The sequence below is a fragment of the Lepidochelys olivacea genome (assembly GCF_965140295.1).
Source record: "Lepidochelys olivacea isolate rLepOli2 genome assembly, chromosome: 10".
NCBI lineage: Eukaryota > Metazoa > Chordata > Testudines > Cheloniidae > Lepidochelys > Lepidochelys olivacea.
Window position 1 is genome coordinate 47,458,043 of NC_140420.1, and position 10,449 is coordinate 47,468,491.

Genomic DNA, 10,449 nt, shown 5'->3' on the forward strand with positions numbered 1-10,449 from the left:
CGGATCCTGCACCAATATTGCACCTTGAGACAGGCGCAGATGACAGCATAAAATCAGGAATGAATTAAATGCATGTGATAAACACCCCCTCAGCCTCCCACCATCTGCCTGGACCTGCATCTCCACTTGTTTCTCTACCATCTCCTCTTGGATGTCTTGCCCTTACTCATCTTCCCACCCAAGCTCTCACTTCCCTGTTCTCCATCACTGTCAGCATCATTATCAGCCTTCCAGGCCCCCTGGCTTGAGCCTGGGACTCATCTTCCATCCTGGCTTTTGCCAAAAGTTCATCTCTTTTTCTGTCTCTTCTTCACCCCCATTGCTAAGACTCTAGTTCTTACTCTACTAATTTCCTGCCTCAACTATTCCGTCCTCCTTCTCTCCAGCCTGCCCATCTCCTATCCTTCCCCATTCCACCCAGAATGGCAGTTCTTTCTTCCCTGCTGCTCACTTCTTTTATCTCGGTACTGGCTTCCACTGTAAAATTCTCCTCTTCTCTTTCCCTTCCAAGCTCTCCTGGACCCAACTTCTGACACCATCTCTACCTTTTTCTCCTCCTACCCCTTATCTCCCTAACCCAGCTGATCTCCTACCTGCCCCCTTTGTCTTCTTTATTCACTCCTGAATTCCTGCTTTTTTTCGTGCTGCCCCCGTATGCTTGGAACAGCCTGCTGAGTGATGTATGCCGAGCTCCCTCCCTTTCCCTCTTCGAAAAAATGTCTGAAACCCCATCTGTTCCGTGAGAAATTCCAGCTGTAAGGACTGTGCGCAGCTTTCTGTTTCTTCTGTCCTGCTTGTCTCCCCCCTGCTCCTGCCTTTTTTAGACTTGCAAACCCATTGAGGGCATGCAGCCCATTTGCTCCTCTCTTATAAAGTGCTGCGTCCACTTAAGGTGCTATCCCAGTCATCTGTTGGAAATGCCTGTGATGTGGATCGGGGTTAAGTATGTCACAGTTGCCAGAGAAAAGAATTTTGTAAATTTCACAGGGCTCCCTCGCAATCTGCCTGCCTAATTATTTTTATTCACCGTTCAGCAGATACTGCTGGCTCTAATTAGGTCCAATCGAAGAGTCAGGCTCATTCTGTCACGTCCTCTGTGCCCATGCTGCAAAACCCTCTCAGATCAAGTGTGCGTCTGTGCACTCCCATACCTCCACATGTCCCCACAGCATGTGTGGATATTTTTACCGTGATGTACAGAGACATCCATATCCCCAGTAGGTCACATTCTTTGAGTCTTAGGAGAGAGAGAGGTGAAACTAGAACTATGGAAAGCTCCCCTATGGGGAAACCTCTGGGGGGGGAAGGGGGTGTTCATGTTCCTCTGAGGTCAGGAGCTGCTAGCTGCCACTGGGTATTTAGGGAGCACATGTTCCCCCATGTGCCTGTTTACATGGCTCGATCCACTGCTGTATGTGTCTGTCCATGCATGTTTGTGTCACTTGCTGTGCATGCGTATGCCTCGTGTGTGTCGTGTCCGTGAGTTCATTCCTGCCCGCTTGGAGCTCAGCCTTTGACAGCATGCCCAGTGCCCTGCAAAGAGCCCCCGGGGGTGCTGTTTGCAAAGGGGGCAGGTCAGGCAGCCTCATGAAAGCCGAAAAGGCAACTTGGCTGTTTGCAGTGAGGATTACTGTGCATGCTTGTCCTTGCTCAGACAGCTGTTGTAATTCAAATGAATTTCTTCACATTGAAAGGGGTAAAACTTTGTCAGCACGGGTCAGCGACGATGCCTGTAGCGACAGTTAGCTTTATCTTGGCATCTCCTTTTGTAGCAGGGCTCAGCTTTGGGCCTTCCTGTGGCCAAGGGTACGTGTGTGGCAGTTACAAGAGAGCCCCAAGAAGGCGGTGCGTCCTGTTTCTTTCTGGTGTCTACGTGACATGGCATCACCGGAGAAGGCTTGGAGCTTCCGGAGAATCCTCGCTCCTTTGTTCACTGTGGCTCAGTAGCTTTGCTCAGGGGAGCCTCGCTGGGGTCCTGTGTGGTGACTTAGAATAAATGCCAGAGTGATCATCCTTCTGGAGGGGCTTCTGCAGCCTGGGCTACATTTCACTTTGAGAAGTCCCAGCCACGTTGAAGATGTCACACTCACTTTGTGGTCCACCCTGTCCCCTTCACCCTCCACTCCAGTCTGTCCATGCTCTAAGGATTGGGGGAAAGGGGCCAATGTGGGGTTTGTATGGATTGCATGGCACACGGGGCCAGCATGGGTGGGACAGTACAGGCATGGTATTACCAAGCAGACCAACCTGTCTGCAAGCCTGTGAGTTGTCCAGGTCAGGCCGCTCCGCTCTGCGGCCAACTTAGCAGTGTCGGCGAGTGAGATCTGGGAATCCCGGGCACCCACCTGGGTAGGAGGATCACTCCTGTCCTCAATCCTCACTGCTCACTAATGTACTGGCCCCAGGGGCCAGGTGTTTGCTGTCACTGAAAGGAACATGAGCATTGTGGAACCTTTACTCACTCCATCAGAGAGGGAAAACATCAGTGGAAAGTGACTCACCCCTTGCTGACTTTCCCCAGCTCTCCCTCCTCCTTTCCCTTTTATTTTAAGATCTCCAATCAATATTTATATTGTGCCTACATGCAACATGCTCCTTTCCTTGGATCCATTTGTTAATGTCCCTGCAGCGCACAGAGATTGGTAAGTGCCATACAAAGGCTCAGTCTGATTATTCCTGTTTTGCTTTCAATATAAAAACAGCTTGTCCTTTTCCACCACTGAGCTCCTCTGTATCTTCTCCCCATATGTTGTCTGGGTGAAGGAGGAGACTGTTCTCACTGCAAGCTGCCACTTGATCTTATGTCTGTGTAGGGCACGAATTTTTAACCCTTGCCCAGATTCTATCCTATGTTCAGGCTGCTTTGCATTGCACCAAAGCTGGCATGGCTGCCTGGAGGAAGCTCACCCCTTCTGGGTGGCACCAGCGTGCCAGTTCCTGCCATCAGTCTAGGGGGCACAGCTGGCTGAAGGGAGCATGGCTAATGCTTTCATGAACACTGGTGGTGCCTGGTTGTCAGGATGACTGCTTGGGCTCTTGGCAGCTGGCACCAATTAGGGTAGCTTTTGGGCTGCTCTAAGTATGCTGGGGCTAGCCCAACGCACAGCCAGCCCAGGAGCAAGGGAGAACAAAGGTGGCTTGACAGCACTGCGTAGTGCTGAGTAACCCCTTTGGGTATGTCTACACTGCAATGTAAGGCCAGAAGTAGAACTCGAGGTAGCAGCCCTTGAGTTTGTTAACATGTGGCTTGAGCATCTACTCTCACTTGTAGCCCCAGGTTAGGAAGTGTTGAACCCTGGGGCTCCAGTGTCTATGCTGCATTATGTGGGCCTGAGGCCAGCCACTCACATCCCAGACATCCTGGTGCCCTCCCAACATGTGATTCCACTAGCCCTTTCTTTGTGGGGCAGTGTGGGGAAACTTGCCAGCCCAATACATTTGACCATCCAGAGGACAAAGAAAGTCAGCTCGTGGAGTTGTGGGTTACTTTTGGTGGCCGCCCAGAGCATGAGTCCAGTGAGGCTGCGTCTACACTGCAAAGCAATAGGGCTTGAACCCTGGGTCCCAACTTGGTGCTGGGGCCCCAGAAGCCCTGGGTTAGCCTTATTTGAGAGTAGACGGAACGGGGGTTCGGCTAGCGCCTGACTTTAAACTCTGGGCTTACATTGCAGTGTAGACCTACCCTTAGACACAGCTGAAGATCTGGGCTCCTATATCACAGTGACTGTCCTGATCATAAGAAAAGTGACTTCTCCAGGCAGAGAGCTCTTCTGTTTTTCTTTCTTTTTTTTTAAGAGTTGAATTCTCATTCCCTCCCCTCCTCGCCCACGTTGATGACTCCAACACACACCTTTCAAGGACTGAACTCTGCAACCCAGAGTCTTAGAAGGTCTAAAAATCTCCCCATGGATTTAAGAGTAAAATGTCCCAAGGAAACAGGGTGGGCATCATCTAAGGACTCCTCCTTTTTCCTCCTCTGGGCACAGGGCAAAGGCTTCTGAAGATCACATCAAAAGTCAAGGCCATGTACTTCCTCACCGGGCCTATTGCTATACACATGTTGGACAAACTTCTCCTCCCTGGTGCAACTTAATTGACTTCAGTGGAGTTCCGCTGGTGTAATTGAAAGGAGAATTTGTCCCACTGAGGAGACCATTAACCTGCTGAAAGGAGTTGGTGACGCTCCCAGGGACCTTACAGAGACTGATTTCTGCAGGGTGTGCAGTGTCTTGGGCTTTGGGTTCTAAATACGTATTCTAACGACCGCTTCTCATTAATCACATCCAGCATCTCAACTCCCAGCATTAACCTTCCTTCTGCTGGAAGACTGGAGGCAGAGAAGCTAAGGTGCACGAGCTTTGGAAATACAGATCTAGTGACTTATGTCTCGCATCACTGTAATGCCCAAACACCTCAGAATCAGGCATGAATGAACGACAAAGGTCCCTGTAGAGAGAGACCTCATCATAGCAGGCTTAAGTAATCCCCACAAAGATACCATATAACATTGAGGAACAACCCTTCCACATTAGAAGAGAAATGAGAGGTCTAGTCCTCTCCAAATCTCTCCTCGGTGCCAAGTGAACGTGAGCTCTCGCTGGGGCATGCTCTAATGCAGGGGATCCTGACTGCTCCTCATGGCCTGGTGGAGCTAGGTCTCCTCAGACCCACATATTGATGCAGCGCTTGTGGAATCCCCTGATGGGAGGTTTTAAAAACAGGGTAGACACGCACCTGTCAGGGATGCTCTGGGTTTATTCAGTCCTGCCTCAGTGCAGGGGGGTGGACTAGATGACTCTTTTAAGTCCTGTCCAACCCTACATTTCTAAGATTCTCTGTGTTGAAACAGTCCCTGAATGCCAGTGCTTTTAGCAGCAAATGCATGGGAGGCAAACGGCTCTGCTCCTAGCCCTGCCTCCTATTCAAATCAGATGTCAAAGTGAGGAAAGGATGCTCTTAACTTCTGCCAACTTGTGTTAGGTTGGCTTCCACTGGGTGAGGTTTCTCTCCTTATAATCCATGAAGATATGTGATATAGCATAAGCTAATATAATGGGTCATGCAAGGATTTACATCTAATTACTACATGTTAGCGTCCTCGCGGAAGGATGATTCATACTTACTGGAATATATTTACTGGCTAAGGAACAGCTTGGCTACCCGGAGAAAAGAGAATGTTAAATTGCCCACCATGGAGCAGCCCAGGCCTCACTCCATGGGGGAATGTGAGTTCTCGCCCCAGTATCCAGATGGCCTTCCTTCAGAAGATGAGAGCCTAGATGTAAAGCTTATGGAAGAAGATGTGTCCACCCCTGGGGGATAGAGGTGCATTGAGCCACTCCCATAGCCCTTATTGACTGATATGGTGAGAGGGGGACCCCTTTCTTGTCCTCAGATGAAGCTTGTTGCCATGACAGTATTCTAATTCAGGGAGGAGTGTGCTGGCACTCCCAGCCTGGAGACACCCTTAGTGCAGAGGGGACTGAAGTGCAGAACATTCAGCCTGTCAGAAAGATGAGAGGTTAAAGCCTCATATTCCTCTCTCTCTCTCTCTCTTCCACCTCTCACCTCGATCCTGACTGCTTCTTGGCCTACCTGGCAAACGGAGTGGAAGGGCAGGCAACCAATGTGGGGCATTTGGAAGATCTTGCTGTGGGGAAAGATGCCCCCAAGCCCCATAAAAGTAAATGCCGGGGTGCTGTTGATTGATCTGTGTAACATCTACATCAGTCCAGGCACATTGTCCTAGGATAGGGAGATCTTTGCAGCTTTCTGCAACTAACCTAAGGCTCATTTTTGCAGCCTGTATTAGTCTTAATTCTGCTTTTTAACCTCTCACTGTTTCCTTTAGCATTTTCATCAAAAGCTTCATTGCTCACCAGTTGCACTTACTTCTTCTTATGGGTCTCAAGACCACTTCAGCCCAACTCGTCAAAGGTATTTAGGTGCCTTCATTTCAATGGGAGTTAGGCACCTAAATACATTTAAGGATCTGGGCCCTCCTGCTTTTTTCCCGTCTAAACTAAGCAGAGTGGATCAGTTATCACCGAGCTCGGCACTCAGTGATAATCCAGGGGGTGATGTTGTAGCTCCCCATTTCATGTTTCTCAAACACGTAAGTTACATAACCACAATTAAAACACGATGTGGCAAATGTACACCTTGATAAGCAGTAATATGATGCTTTCACTGATGTATCCCATTGCACCTGAGGCCATAGTGCTGGAACTAGGGGTGCTGGGGGTGCTGTCACACCCCCTGGCTTGAAGTAGTAATAACAAACACCAAGTACATGGTTTCCATCAGCAGCACCCCCACTATAAAAGATGTTCCGGCCCCCCTGCCTGAAGCTCCACAGGGCAGATTCCATGCCACACCTCAGAGGAGTGGGGAAGGTGACTTTAAATTGTCTTTGTGACTCCTGGATTCTGGGTGTCCCGTGAAACCACGGTGTAAAATACAGACACCCCAGGGGCTGCTTTAATTGGCAGCAGCCTTACCTGGGATGCCTCTGGGCTGGGCTGCAGCCTGGAGCAGCCCAGAACTCCTATAGATCCTGCTCTTTTCCCACCTCTAGCCCCACTCAAGCTATATCACCTAGGGTGGTAGCTGAAGAAGGCTGGGAGGATGGACCAGCGCATAGTCTGGTGGCTAGAGCCCTTGCCTGGGCTAGCGGGCTCACTTCCTGCTCCATCACAAACATCCTGTGTGACCCCAGGTGAGCCACAAAGGCTGAGCCCAACATAGGTATTTAGGTGCCTATCTCACATTGAGTTCAATGGGCATTAGGTACCTAAATATCTTTGAGGATCTGGGCCTTAGCCTCTCTTTGTCTCAGTTCCCTATCTGTAAAATAGGAACAGCAGTGCCACTTTGCTTTGTGGTGGTGTCATGAGCATGAATTACATTCAAGATTGGGAGGAGCTCAGATACTGTAGTGATGGGGGGTCAGGTAAGAATCGAAGATAGCTAGCAGCATACAGCAGCCCTACACAAGGAAAATTCTCCCCTTGCCTTTAACAGTATTTATATGTATCCAGGTTTCAGATTAGCAGCCGTTTTAGTCTGTATCTGCAAAAAGAAAAGGAGGACTTGTGGCACCATAGTGACTAACAAATTTATTTGAGCATAAGCTTTCATGAGCTACAGCCGGGGGGGGGGCAGGATCAGCCCCCAAATGTTATTTTCTAATGAAGCCTCATCAGAGCCCTGTGAATGAGTTGTATTGTCTGAGTGGTGTGAGCTGTTTGGCTTGGACCACAGAAGTATTTGGAATTAACCTGTGTCTGACCCACATCTCTAGCCAGCTGCGGTTCACTCCAGTGTTGTTTGTGTCTGTAAATTGCCCATGGAGGTTTCCTGTCACCTGGTGTTTCTCCTACATTCCTGATTGGGTCGGCCAAGCAGCACAGCTCTTCAGAAGCCACTTTCACTTAGTTTCTCAGACAAGGAGGCTACACTTTAGTTGACGCTTCTGAGCCAGCTGGGAAAAAAAACAGTCCTGCTTTCAAGTCTCTTGCTCTAACTGCTAGACAATGCTCCCTCTCGGCTGGAATTGAAGGACTCATCTGATGCATCAAAGCAGAGCTGGGCACTTTATGTGCCCTAGATTTCTGGTTAGCGTGCTGTGGTCAAGAGCAGTGGCTCTCAACCAGAGGTCCAGGGCCCACTGTGGGGCCATGAGCAGGTTTCAGGGGGTCCGCCAAAATAAACCAGAGAGCAGGGGCAGTGTTCAACTCACTGGGGCCTGGGGCTGAAGCTGAAGCCCAAGCCCCACTGCCCTGGGCTGCAGCCAAAGCGCGAGCAACTTAGTTTTGTGTCGTCCCCCTTCTTTTCCCCCTCCCTCCCGTGATGTGGGGCCCCAGGCAATTGCCCTGCTTGCTACCCTGTAATGCCAGCCCTGGCTTTTAATCTACTAGATATGCAGAAAAACATTGTCGTGGAACAGGCGGGCCGGGGAGTTTTCATAGCATGTTGGGGGGGGCCTCAGAAAGAGAAACGTTGAGAACCCCTGGTGTAGAGCAGGTATGGAGACCCTGACTCAGTGATGGAGTCCGGCTTGAATTAACAATGATAGAGAGAGGCCAGAACGAAAATCCTAGATTCAAATACCTCTGTACTTTGGGGACAAGTCATCTCTGGGTCCAGACTTCACAGCTGGTCTCAGATCTGTGCAAAACAAGAAATGGCAATGGGACCATATGTGTCCCATTAAACCCACCTGAAGATAGACTCAGGCTGCTGCTCTGTTTTGCTACCGCAGAATGAAAAGTTCAGCAGGGTTTATAAACCTTTCCTAGATATCCTGAATAAGCAAAAGTCCTTCTGTCAGGGGTTGATAAAAACCAAGGGCCAGCTCCTCAAACCAGTTAAGTCTGGACGCTGCTTGAAGTTGAGCCAGGGTTCAAAGAAGCCCAGGATTGGGGGACGGGATGATATAGGTAAAGTATCATCATCTTTGCCTCTCCCCACCCCCTCTGATCAAGCACAACCCAGCTGGACCTGAGGTAGCAACCCCAAAACTGTTAACTGTTGCTTACTCTGTTATTTGCATTGGTTGCTAGTGCATCATTAAGTAATCAAGAGGGCCCAAGAAGTATAGGAATGTTTCTGGACCATAACAATGCACTCCACGTAGGCATAGTGAACTGAGAGCTGAGTGACTCTTAGACCTGTAACACTGGCTTCTGTGCTATGTAATTTGCACATAAGGAAAACAGTCAGACCTGGGCATTACAGTGATGGGTATGACATCACCAGCAGCCAGCCAGAAAGCTCCAAGGGTCTTCATTGTTCTAAAGCCATTTCACTACCACGAGGAACGCCGGATCACTGGGGAAATTAAAAATAAAGTTAAGAGCTGTTTCTGTAAATGTGGTAATGTAGATTAGATTGTAAGACCTTCAGATCAGGGGCCATGACTGAGCCCTCTAGGGACTACTGCAAGAGAAAAATACCCCCAAAGCCAGTGAAAAAGGTTTGCTTAGCGTCTCTGGACAGCTGAGAAGGGCGCCTCCTACTGTAAGAAAAGGGGCCTCATTTTTTCCAGAGTAACTAATGATTTGGGGTGCCCAACTTGAGGTGCGTTAAAGGGACATGATTTTCAGATAGTGCTGAGCAGTCTTCATCTAAACGCAGCCTCCTTTAAGACATCTCAACCATGGCAAACTGAGGCATACAAAATTACTAGTCACAAAATATGCAGATCGGGACTCATAATAACACTGATGACTGATTAGCACAAACCCCTCTGTCCTTAAATGTACCATTGCCTGATAGTTAATGAATGACCTTCAAATCCCAGATTATTATTCAAGCAAAAAAAAAAATCTTGATTTTTTAACAGAGAAAGTTTTGCCTGTAGCTATACTAGGGGCATAGTCATTTCCCCTCCCCCTTCACCATGTTCTGCGGAGTCACAGCTGTTCAGTCATTTTAATCTCCAGAGATCGTCTTTATATTCAGGAATCCAAATGATTTGCCACAAACAGGGATTGCATTACTGAAAATAAAACAATTCTTGCACTGTTTTGGGAGAGAAAGCGAGAGCAAAGAATGTATATTAATCACAACGATGCCAGCTGGCAGTTAGGTGCATTTTTGGGGGAGCCTCATTAGCTGCACCCCCCCACCCCCACCCCAAGTCTGTGATCTTGCAGTAGGTAAAAGATTCAATAGAGGGGTCAGAATAAGATTATTCATGAACTCGAAAGGGGAGGAAAGAATTATAGAGTGAAACCAAAGATCTTCCCCCTTATGCCTCCTGATTTAAGCGAGCACTTTAATGAAGCCTTATGCGATTTCCAGTACTTTTTTTACATTTAGTTAAAGCATTGCTCTCTTATATAGGCCTGATCCAAAACTCACTGAAGTCAGTGGAAAGACTCCTGTTGACTGTAGCTGAGTTTTTTTCCTCCCTGTACCCTTGGAATGATGTTTGAAGGAAGAGGAGGACTTGTGGCACCTTAGAGACTAACAAATTTATTAGAGCATAAGCTTTCGTGAGCTACAGCCCACTTCAGCAGATGCATGCAGTGGAAAATACAGTGAGGACACGGCTGTTACTCTAAAACCTGTTTTAAGGAAGGTTTCTTTAACTGTAGCTCTGAGCTCTCTCTCTCTATTCGCTGAATGCATTTGAAAGGGCTTTCCTTGTTTCTCACTGCAGCGAGAAGGCAGATGGGGGCCATCAAGGAATGATTTTTTTTTTTAAGGGAAAGTCTAAATCAGGAAAAACCCACCGTTGGGGGGGAAAAACATATTTATTCCTGCAAATAACTTGGGCTGTGTCCGTCAGTGAACTGACCGAAGCATATGTTATTCTGAACTTGATAGATTTGGGGCAAGGCTCCACTGTTTATGTCAGTTACATTTTTTCCCCATTTGATGTTGGGACTGTAGCTAAAGTAAAGGAACCGTTGTACCACGTTTGTGTGTTGTGGTCCATGG